Raw genomic sequence first — 12,646 nt, forward strand, 5'->3', positions numbered from 1 at the left:
AAAAGACTCTCCCGGGACCAACTGCCTGCTCATAAACTGCAGATCGGCCACCAAACACTCCACAGAGCTAGCAGAGACCATCCTCAACCATAATATAGACATAGCATTCATCACGGAGACATGGCTCAACGACTCTTCATCACCTAATCTAGATATGCTTGTCCCACCAGGCTATTCCATCATCAATAAAGATAGGAAGAATCATAAAAAAAAAAGGAGGAGGCGTGGCAATCATCCACAAGAACGACCTCTCGGTGACCGAAACAGATGCTTTTAACTACAACTCCTTTGAATGCCTCACAACTAACATCAAAACAAGCGACAACCAGTTAACGCAATGCTATCTACTATATCATCCCCCAGGCAACAACGCCACTTTCACGGATCAACTTTCAAACCTGATCGCCAACTGCTCTCTCAAAGAGTCCAACACTCTCATTTTAGGGGATCTTAATCTATGCTGGAACAACGAGAACGACATCACTATTAAATCCCTAAACGATCTTCTGCACTCCAACAACCTCTCCCAACACTGCTCAGAAGAGACCCACTACAAAGGGTCGATCCTAGACGTCATCATCGCCCGACATGATGCAATCTCCATCGATCACATACTCCCGGTAGACTGGTCTGACCACCACCTAATCCTATTTCAACTCTCTCAAGGGACCCAGTCTCGTCCCCCCATTGCAGCCCCCCCCACATGGTCCAGAAACCTATCACAAATCAACACATCAGATCTAGAAGAAAGAATAGCCTCCTGTCTGCCAATCCCCTCAGAAGGACTCTCAGCTACTGAACTCACCTCATACTACAACACGACCACGTCCGACATCCTAAACCAACTGGCACCCCTGAAACAAAAAAAACAAAGGAACATCCCATCAAGAACCTGGTTTAACAAGGACATCAACAAGGAAAGGAGACTTCTCAGAGCCTCAGAGCGACATTGGAGAAAGTACCCCTCCGCCATCCATCGCAGGGAACTCAGGGAAGTTCGAAGAAGGTACAAAAACCATATCAACAGCGAAAAAACAAACTTTTTCTGCAATGCGCTTGACAAGGCAAAAAATAGACCCAGAGAACTCTTCGACATCATCAAAAAACAAACATCCAAGCCAACCACTGCCCTTGTACAACCCTCCAAAGCCCTATGTGACAACTTCGTCACCTTCTTCAACGATAAAATAGCCAAGATCGAACTATCCCTAGGCATCAGCCCTCCCTTGGCTACCAACATCAATCCAACAGTAACAGAAAACTTCTCCACAGATCCTACTGTTACCGCCTGGTCCTCCTTCGACCTCGTCCATGAAGCCGAGATCCTCAACCTAATCTCATTCTCCAAACCCTCCTCCCACAACCTCGATCCCATCCCCTCCCAAATGGCCAAAGACCTCAAACTCACCCTTGCTCCACTCTGGTGTGAAATCATCAATAGTTCCCTAAAGACTGGCACCGTCCCGGACTGCCTCAAAGTCGGTCAGGTAACTCCTCTCCTGAAGAAACCAGGCTTAGACACCAACGACCTCAACAACTTCAGACCAGTCTCAAGTCTGCCTTTCCTAGCCAAAATCCTAGAAAAGTGTGTATTACGGCAACTCAACAAACAGCTCGACAACATCAACCTTCTTGACCACAATCAATCGGGCTTCAGAAAAGGATTTAGCACTGAAACCGCAATACTGAACATAATAGATGACATCCGCAATTCCCTTGATGCGGATCAGTGCTGCCTACTCATCCTCCTAGACCTGTCAGCGGCCTTCAACACGGTTGACCACAAGCTCCTCATCAAGGCCCTCAAGGAAAGAGTTGGTGCAAACGATGTGGTCCTGCAATGGTTTGACTCCTTCTTTCAGAACCGCTTCCAAAGAGTCAAAATAAAATCCTTCACATCCGACCCTCTCCCTGTGACCAGAGGGGTTCCCCAAGGATCCGTTCTCTCCCCCCAACTGTTTAACATATAAATGGTACCCCTCACCATCATACTGAAGAAAGCCAACATCCCCTTCCATCTCTACGCAGATGACACACAGATCTACATAGAAACCACCTCCTTCAACAACATCATAAGGCTTAACAACACTCTCAAAGAAATCCAAGCCTGGCTTGGGACGAACCACCTCAAACTCAATCAAGGAAAAACCGAACTCCTCCTCATCTCCAACAAGGACGACAACCCCCAAATCACAGAATAGGTGAAAGCTATTGACGCTCTCAATGGAAATCTCACTCTGACTAACTCAGTAAAATCTCTTGGAATCACCCTTGACCATAAACTTTCAATGTCAAACCACATTAAGAACTCTGCAAAGAGCGCCTTTCTCAATCTCAAACTCCTCAACAAAATCAAACCGCACATCCCACAAAGGGAGCTCCAACTAGCCACCTAATCTCTGGTGTTGTCCAGACTGGACTATGGGATCGCAACCTTATCAGGCACAGCCCTTTCACACCTTGCACCAATGAAAACCACCCTCAATGCAGCTGCCAGAATGGTCTCGGGGGCAAAGAAATTCGACCACATATCCCCCGCACTCAAAGACTTAAAATGGCTCCCAATGGAAATGCGCGCCAGCTTCAGAATGGCCTGTCTTACACACAAAGCCTTGCACACCGGGAAACCGGAATACCTAGCCTCCAAACTCAAGAGAGCGGGCCAATCCAGAAACCTCAGAAGTTCAAACTCCCTACTACTCATCCCCTTGAGAACCCGGAAACAAAAAACTGCAACTCGCTCGTTTGCCGGCAATGCCCCAAAAATCTGGAACTCCATCCCAGTGGACATCAGGACTACAGCTTCCTTTCCAGACTTCAAGAGACGCCTAAAAATCCTCTACCTCAACCGCGCATTCCCGAACTCTACCTCAGCAGCCCACCCTGCAACTATGTCTACCTCATAATCAGTACCTCAAACAAGCCCCTCAGGCGCCAAATATCAATGTTAATCCTTGAACTTGTATGAAACTTTTTCTTGATATACCGCTCTACACTTGTTCCCTCCAGCCGATTGTAAAGCGCTCCGATACCCTCGGGTCTGGCCAGCGCTATAGAAAACTCCAAAAATAAAAATAAATAAATAAATAAAGAGTCTGAACCCACTTTGCGATCGTTATAGCAGTTTTTTCTCTTTTAGTTCCGTTTTGCTGTACTTACTTCCTTATCGGCGAAACCGCTCGGTATTACCTGCTGGATCCTCACCCGACCGCATATTGCCGGTGATCGGGCAGAACGGTGTATTTCATGACACCGCCCTTCCGGGTTCTGAGTGTTGGAGGCTAGACCGTTTCGTATGTAGCGGCCATATTGGGAGGATGTGAAAGTGGTGAGACGAGTGTGTTGGCAAATTCGCTCGCAGATGCCGTTTTTCATGGGGATTTTCAGATACAAAGTTTTTACGTGGATGTCCCAATGATCTGCTGCTTTTCTGTGTTATTTACAACATTTTTTTGAAAAAAGAAGAAGCGTTAGTAATTTCAAATCTTTGATGAGTGGAAAGGCTGGATTAATAAAGACCAGGTTATTAGTGCACTTAGTTCACTTATAGTCACTTGATTTAGTATCCTAGGTGCACTCGATTGGTTGATCACAACTCAGTGTGATGTTCTTGTAACTGTTTTATGAGATGTCATCATATTGCCCGATGGTGTTTGTGAATGATCTAATGAGACTGTCAACGGATACCCACAGTTTTTGAATGGTATGGTTTTGTTAAACAGGGACCATTTTAGTCTCTGAATGCACCCCATGGAATTTCATCATTTAACCCAAGGGTGTCTGTATGTAATCTGAACACCCATCTTTGTTCTCGTTCATGCAGAATCCGATCCAGGTTGTCTTTGTTTTTTACAGTTTCTAACACTACCCATGTCAGATCATTGGGTGTGTGGTTCTGCTCGATGAAGTGGTTCGTCATACGGGTAGTGGCTCGTTTGCACCGAATATTGCTCCTATGTTCCACTATGCGGGTACTGACCTTCCTGGTGGTCATGCCTACATAGTGTAAATTGCAGGTGCATGTTATCAGGTATACCACTCCACAGGTGTTACAATTGGAGAAACTTCTTAGTTCCCATTTTGTGTTGTTGTTGAAAAATACAGTTGTTGTTACTGAAGTTAAATGACAGACACTGCAATAATTGCAGGGAAAATGTCCACTTGGTAGAGGTTGAGATCTTACTGTGGGGTTTGTGAGTGTCGGGCGAGTGTGGACCAGGAAATTTTTCAAGTTCTTTCCCCGGCGGTGGCTGAACATAGGGGTGGGTATTGTCAGTCCATCAATGTTTTTTGATTATCTTGGCCACTGTGTCTGATACTTGGTTGAATGTTGTGATGCAGATTGGTCTGGTGTTTTCTGATTCTGATTTCTCTTTCGGTTCCAGCAGGGCATCTCTGTTGTTATTTCCAGCCCGTTTTTCTTTTATTAGTTTGTTGGGATATTTCCTGCATCTCAGCTTTTTGCTCAAGTCCTCTGCTTGGATCATGTAATCTTCTTTGTGGCTACAATTCCTTCGTAGTCGCAAGAATTGACCAAAAGGGAGGTTCTGTTTGAGATGGCGAGGATGGAAACTGTCATATGTTAATAGACAGTTGCGGGCTGTCTCCTTGAAATGGGTTGTGGTGATAAGTTTTCCTGAGTTTGCATATATGTTCAGATCTAGGAATACTAGGTTGGTCCTGCTCATAGAACTAGTGAAATTCAGGAAAGGGTCTTGCGTATTCAGCCATGTCAGAAAGGAATTTGCTTCTTCTGTACCCTGCCAGATTAAAAAAACGTCATCTATGTAGCGTTTCCATTCCAATATATGGTGTCTGTAGGGATTCCTCTCATTGAGAATTTTAGTTTTCTCCAGTTGGTGGACATACAGACCCGCTATGCTCGGCGCAAAAGTGCTGCCCATGCTGGTCCCGTGTTGTTGTTTGTATAGTGTGGTCTCAAAGCGAAAAAAATTCTCAGAGTGCTAGTTGGCAACACTCCATTATCACATGTCGTGGGGTATGGTATTCCCATTCATCCCCAAATAGTACTTCTTCCAGTATTTGTAAGGTCTCTCTATGTGGCAGACTAGTGTATAGACTCTCCACATCCAGGCTGATAAGGATGCTGGATGTGGGGTCAAAATTCAGATCTTTTAGAAGGCAGAGTACGTCCTTGGTGTCTTTTAGGTAAGTGTCAGTCTTCTGTACCAAAGGTCTTAAGAAGGCGTCAGCAAATTGCGACAAAGGTTCTAAGATTGAACCTATCCCCTAAACTATAGGTCTCCCTGGTGGATTTTCACGTCTCTTGTGGATTTTGGGGATTGTATAAAAGTAGGGTGTTATTGGTTTTTTGTTAGTCAGAAATTCTATTTCTTTTTTAGTTAGCCAATCATTGGCCAGGCATTCCTCAGTTAGATAAGCAATTGAAATTCTCAGTCGTTCAGTGGGATCCTCTTTTAGTATAATATAGTTTCTTGTGTCTCCTAGAAGGCGAAGGCATTCCCTTCTATAGTCTGTAGTGTCCTGTAGGACTATTGCTCCTCCTTTGTCGGCTGGTTTGATGGTAATTTGGTCATTCCTGGATAATTCTTGTATCGCTGTTAATTCTGCCTTGCTGGTGTTGTGGAAGACTTTGACTGTACGTGGATCCAGCTCTTGTACCTCTTTCATTACTGCTTTCTCAAAAGCTAATAGTTCAACTGGTAAACTGTGGGCTGGTGGAACAAAACTGGACTTTTTTTGTAATCCTGTGTCACTCTTTTGTTGTTCCTCCGGTTTCTTGTCTTTGAAGAATACCTGAAGTTTAATTTTTCTGAGGAATTCTTTTAGTTCACAGCAAAGTTTGAATTTGTCTGTGATTGGAGTTGGTATGAAACCTAGACCCTTGTTCAATACTTGTATTTGTATATCTGTCAGCGTTAAGGAGGACAAATTGACCACTAGACTGGGTTGTTGCTCGTAGTCGGCTCTGGTGGTCCCTTGCTCCGTGTGTGGGGTCCTGTTGTTACCACTGGTTCTGCCCATTGTACAACCTGATTGGGTTTGTTTTTTGCTTGTTGGGTTGGCCGGCCTCTCCCTAAAAAAGGTTTTCCTTGATTTCCTTGGTTGTTACCCCAGTTTTGGTAATTGGGTTGATGGTACATAGGTGGGCCGTAGAAGAAAGGTGGTGGTGGAGGACCATAAGTGTAGGGATCTTGATACATAGGCCACATGGGTGCTGGGTTCCCTCTATGGTTCCTCATATTTCCTCTTCCTCGTCTAGGTCTTCTGTTGGGGGTGGTATTATAATTGCCTGTTCCCCCTGAGCTGTCAGATCCTGTATCTGAGCCATCACGGTCAGTGTTGTAGCCTGGATTCCTACTATTGGTTCTGTAGTCCTCCCTGACATACGGATATACTTTCTCGTGTGAGAATGTCTTTTTATCCTTAGATAGTTTGATATATTTTGAGTCCTTGAGACTTATCTCAAAATCGACCATGGTTTTGTTAAGCTCATCCAATCTTTTTTTAAGTTCTATTGGATTCTGAAAGGATTTCAGACGAATCTCCATGGATTGAATCTCCTCCTTTAGGGAATCTACTAGTCTAGTCGCTGTTTTGATAATTAAAACCAGCCAGTCCCTGGTACAGTGCCACAATATTTGTGACCAATCCTGCTTAAACTGTTTATCATGCTGGAATATGAAAGGTTCATTTCTGACTATCAGGCCCCTTGGTGCTGCATTGGCTTGTAGGTATTCTGCCATCATAATTCCGTGTATCAACGTTTTGATCTGCGTCCTTTTTAACTCTGTGAGTTCATCCCAACACTGACTTGCATCACTGTTCTCTCCGTTGGGTGCCCCTGCATGGGGTAGCATTGAGGCACTAGCCCTGTCTACTTCGTCTTCTGAGAAAGACAGACCTGTGTTTTGTGCCATGATAAATTTAGTGTTGTTTTGTGTGTGTCGTCTAGTCACTTGGTCACCTGGGATTCACCGTTCAGGTGACCTATTGTAATAGTATCAAGAGAAAACTCCTGCAGCCCGTGGCTGTCAAATGCAAAGAGAAAAAGGGGGGAGAAGGAGGGTAAACACAACTAGATCAGCCTCCAGTCTATACCAAAAAGTCAGGAACCCAAAGTAATGGGTCCAGAGACCTAGTTTGTGTGTATGGTAACTGCATAATTCCGTCAGTATCTGCCATAAGAAGAAAGAAAAATTTATTTTTCAGATAAGCCATTGAAATACAAATCGTATGTTTAAAAACGCATGTTTTAAATTAACAGCGCAATAGAGATATATCAAATCAATACTATTTATTTAAATATAGGAGTGGAAAATACAGGGCTGGACCCTGTATGGTCCTGATGAAAAGCTTGGGGAGCTTGAAACATGTTGACCAGAAAACACTGATCTAGCCCAATTCAAGGTTAGATAACAGTGTTACCCCATTTTAATATACCAAACTAGGAGCAGAATAAATTGTTGAGGCCCACTAGCACGGTATTTTTAATCACACAACCACTCCACCACCATAACACTTTACACCACACATAGCCTTTCACAAATACAGTGCTCCTGCGTAGTCCGCTAGTCGCAGCACGCCCCTTTTCGTAGAGAACTGGGATGGCCCCAATGATGAAGCATGTCACCGTGGGGAAACCCCGGTGAGTGAGGGGACTCTAGAAAGAAATTTTTCTTTCTTCTTATGGCAGATACTGACAGAATTACGCACTTACCATACACACAAACTAGGTCTCTGGACCCATTACTTTGGGTTCCTGACTTTTTGTGTGTGGTGTAAAGCCATCCCCGATGTGAGCTTCTTGTACGTTCTCTTTGTGTGCCAGGACTCCCTCTGATTGTGTTTTGTGTAATCCTGCCATGTCCACGGATGACCTGCGGTACACTTCGCTTGGATGTTGGCTGTCCCCTTGCTTTGTGTGTGTGTGTATGTGCCTCCTCATTACTTCATTTGTGACATTGTGCTGTGTGGTTCATTTGTTTGGGCTGGGGCTATGGACCACTTGGGTTCTTTCCCTGATTGTTCCTTTGTGGTGTTCTTGTTCTGTTTGGCAGTCATGGTTGCTCATCTACTGTCCAGCTCTGTGTGCTGGCCAGTGCTATGTTCAAGTTGATTCCACCATTACGTCCCAGATCTGTGCATCTGTTGTGGTTGTGTTGGATGTATGTGTGTTGGCTGTGTTGTTGCTTCACTTCCTGGGCGTGCTGTTGTGTTTGTGCTGTTCTGATGTGTGTTGTATGTGTTGGTGTTGTGTCACTCATGTCTGTGTGTGACTGGTATGCACACACTGCTTGTTGTGCATACAGCGCTGTGTATATGTGGCCTTGACATTGCCTGGGATGTATGACGTTACAACGCATACTTTTACAACGCCTACCTTTACAACGCGGTTTTTACAACGCATACCATTACAACGCATAATGCTTTTAGGCGCTGGATAGTGAATAGTTTAATTTACTATTCCAACTCCAGTCCCCGTGGATAGTAGGGAAGGTTATTGGATAGTAAATTAACCTATTCCCTATCCTAGAGCGCCCCCCAGCGCAATGCGTTGTAATAGTTTGCGTTGTAAAAGTTGCGTTGTAATGGTAGGTCGTTGTAAAAGTTGCGTTGTAACAGTTGTATACCCATTGCCTGATGTGCATCCCCTGATGTCCTGCAGTGTTTGTTCAGTTTGTTTGGCCTTTGCATCTGTAGTTGGTTTGAAATAGCTATGTTGTTCTTTGATGGTGCACTTCTTGTGTGATTTGTGGTATGTTGTGTGTGCTTTGTTACTGAGTGATGAGGTTGTGCACTCCTGTTGTGTCTGTGCTCCCATTCCTTACCACTGTTTGGCTGAGAGGGCATGGCTGTTTTTGTTGTGGTTCTGTGTGTGTTTCCTTTGGGTTGTGTGTTTGTGTGATGTTTTTGTGTAGAAATTTGCTGTGGCATCCCTGTGTGTGATGTTTCTTGCTACACCCAGGGTGTGTGTTTTTGTGTGTATGGACTGGCAAGTATTGGCAGCCTTCAATGTGTGTGGCACTGGTGTTGTGTGCTGCTGTTGTGAGGGGTGTGTGTGTGTGTGTGTACATTCATCCTGGTGTTTGTCAGTAATGGAGTATGTATATGGGCCCTGTGTGTTGTACTGGTGGTGTACTCCTGTGAGGTGGTTGTATGCATGTGTGGCTGTTCCCAGTTTGATTTCCAGGCCTTCCTTTGTTCCTTGTGCCTTTACCTGGTATGCTTTTCTGTCTCCCTGTGTTGTTGCACTGTGGTGCCTGTGGTTTGACTTCACTGACTGTACCAGCCATGTGTGGTTTGATGGTCTTGAGGGGTGTGCTGTGTGTTCCTTGTCTTGCATGTGATGGGCACGTGCTTGTTGTGTGTCCATGGCCTTCCATTTGTGTACATCCCACTTTGGCTTTCCTATTTGTTGGGCTCCATTGCTGTTGGCATGTGGTGTATGTGTATGCGTGACTATCCAGGCTGTGTGTCCATTTGTTCCTTGTATGTGTTCATTTGGTGCTTGTACTCATAGTTGTTCCATGTGTGTGGTGGTGTTGTGGTGTGTGTGTGTGTTTCCCTGGCCCTGTGCTACTGTGCTGTGTGTTGTGTGTTCCTGTGCAGCCACTCATGCTGTGGCTGTCTACCTGGTTGTTTCGTGTGTGGTGCAGTGTGTGGGTTGACCAGGCTTGTTGTTGTGCATGGTTGTGCACTGGATGGGCACATGACATGTTCCTACATGGGTTGTGGTCATGTGTGGTGGTGGGAGGTGTGGCCCTGGGGTGTTTGTGCCCTGCCCATTACTTGGCTGGCCCTGCCTCCTTTCTTGTACGCATGTATTCCCTTGTGTTCTCTGCTGCGGTGACGTGACCTGGACATTGCTGCATGATCGAGGAAGATGTGTGTCTAGGATGCAGAGGGGTGACTTGGTAGCAGGTGGGTCATGTGTGGGTGCCCTTGTGGATGTGTTACTGCACCAGCAAGGTGTCTGTTGTGGACTTGAACCCTGTGTCAGCCTTTGTGTTGTGTGTTGTATTTGTTGAGTTGCGTACCTGAGGCGGCATCCACGGCGGGCCATGAGTTCATAGTGATATAGCAGGTACAGCACCGGGAACACGTGTAGAGCTGGGTCCATGGCTGTCCTGACCTGGTGGAGGGGACCGGGACTCTGGTTTCGCGCTCCTCTGTCGTGCTTCCGCCGTCTCTGATTGTGAGTCATCTCTTCTGCTGTGAGTCTACTTGTTTGGGGCTTCCTAATTTGTGGAGCGGGGTGGACGTCATTCCGCATGCCGGTGAGTCTCCATTGGCTCACTCCGCCGCGGTGGCGGGCGCATTTTTATGGTGGTGCGCGTCACACAGCGGCAGACTGGAATTGACCTATGTTTAGCAATACTAATATGGCGGACGTGTTTACCGCTTCTAGCGGGCAGAAAAATGCGTTTTTCCACACCGTCAGCACCACAGTGGTGCCCCCGCCCGACATCCTAATGGACCCCTTAGCCTTCTCCATAAAACTTTCCCATCTGAGTTTAAGTCAGATAGAAGAGGCCATTAGTTACACAACTACTACTCTCACTGCTAATGCTATTGCTCTAATACTAATTAAAGATTGTCTTCTTTAACCGTTGTTCACAACAACTTAGTCTCTCTCAACATACAGTGTACACCCTTGCAGTGAGTGTGTAACTATTGTCAATAAGTATGAAATATAAGTATAACTTACAACCGCCCGCCACTGCTGCTGGCTTACCCACCCCTGTGGCAGCTGCCAAATACACTGCTCCCTCCTGGCTGGCGTCGCCGGACCCGCAGCTGGTAGTTGATACACCTAGAAATAAAATATTACACATTTTTTAAATGCCATATACACCTCCCCTTATTTATTCTTTTTTACTAGCAAGATTGATAAAAAAGTTGAAATACATGTATATATCCCATACATTACTAGTCCCAATCGGGTACTAGAGTAGACACTAGTAGAAGTATGTCCTATCCTATCAAAAATAATAAAATACGTGGTTAGGCAATATAGGTGGGAATTGTCGAAAAGCCTTTCAAGATTAAGAAGACTAGAAGACGATAACCAAAAGGCAAAGGAATGGACTCAGTGGCTAGAGCTATTAGTAAATCTGAGTTTTAAAACCTTTTAAATAAAAATAAAGAGAGGCCAACTGGGCAAGCTTAGCTACAGACAGACTAATATAGTAGTAGTACAGGGAGTCAGAGCAGAGGCAGTTAGAGGCAGGTATAACAAGAATTTAGAAACAGATAGTCTAGATCTAAAAAAGATTTGGTAAAAAATAGAATTAGGAACGGAAACAATAGTTGGGGGAAAATAAGGTGCAGTAATAGTTACTGAAATATAATTAATATTAACAACTGAAGGACTTACTGAGGCCATCAGCAGAGCCCTCAGTAGAGGAGAGGTCCTGGTTTTGGGAACGGGAGGCATCTTGTTGTTGTCCAGCTGCTCCCTCGGAATCTGACCTTGTCTTCTTGCCCTTGGGTGCTGATCATGTAAGATATTATAATGAAAGAAACAAACATTGATGATTTATGTGAAACAAATACAATATTTAAAAAAACACCCAAAAACATTTGTGGAAACAACAACTGCAATAAAATTGACCAATCTTATCTGACCGACTAGTAGTATCGCTGGATTCGCGGACTGTCTAGTTATTATTTATGAACACTAATCCCGTGTTCCATTCTGATTCCAGAATCCTAAGCCTAAGTACCACCTGACCTAGACCACCTTTTCCAGATGGGCCAATTGTTCACTAAGTCTGCATTTCCATTTATTTTAGTCCTCAAGATGCATAGCTGGAGGACGCATGCATAAATCTTTGCATACACCAAATTGTTGGTTGGTTGCTGCTGGTGTTCTGCTAAGCCTATTACTCACTCACTAACACTCTGCAAAAGGTTCTACTAAGGATTGGAGTAAGAAGCACTCAGCAGCATGTGACAAGACAGAGGATAATGAACTAATTAACTAAACTACTTATCAATCCACCACTGTCTTAGTGACAGGAGGACAAAGGAAGGACTAGAGTCTCTCTAGCATTACCTAAATTAAGTTCTCTAAAGTAAACTCTCTTACATAATCTGCCCAAGCGAGCACAGCCGCAAACAAGTAAAATGAGTAGTGCATAGAACCTGTGTCTAGAAGAATAACAATCACAGAAGATTTTTAAATGTAATTTACCTGGATTGTAAGCAGCATTCTTGCTATTCAGAAATAAATTACATTCGTAATAACAGTAACACAGACTAGAGAACACACAATACTACTGGTGTTAGCTACTCACCAAGCCCCATGACCTCAACCACTAGCAGGTCCAGCAGGTCCTGCTCCAAGTCCAAGATGTCTGACCACCGCTGGGTCAGCTGGTTATGGGTACACTGGACCCCAGAGCTGCAAAACACTGCCCGATGTACCCTTGCCCACCGGTTGCAAAGCTCCTGGGTAGCGACTCGAAGCCAGGTTTGCCGCCTGCTGCCAAGGTCAAGCGGAGGTGCGGTTGCACAAAAAAACAAGGGTGGCCACCTCTGCCTTGCTAAAAAGGGACCCGGCCTGCACCCCTTCTAGAAGTAGTTTGCCGTAGGGAAGGCGGCAGGCGCCTTGACCTTGGAGCCGGTACCCTTAGCCATGGTCCTGGGGTGGGCAGGG

Source organism: Lissotriton vulgaris, unplaced genomic scaffold (assembly GCF_964263255.1).
Source record: "Lissotriton vulgaris unplaced genomic scaffold, aLisVul1.2 SCAFFOLD_4126, whole genome shotgun sequence".
Taxonomy (NCBI): Eukaryota; Metazoa; Chordata; class Amphibia; order Caudata; family Salamandridae; genus Lissotriton; species Lissotriton vulgaris.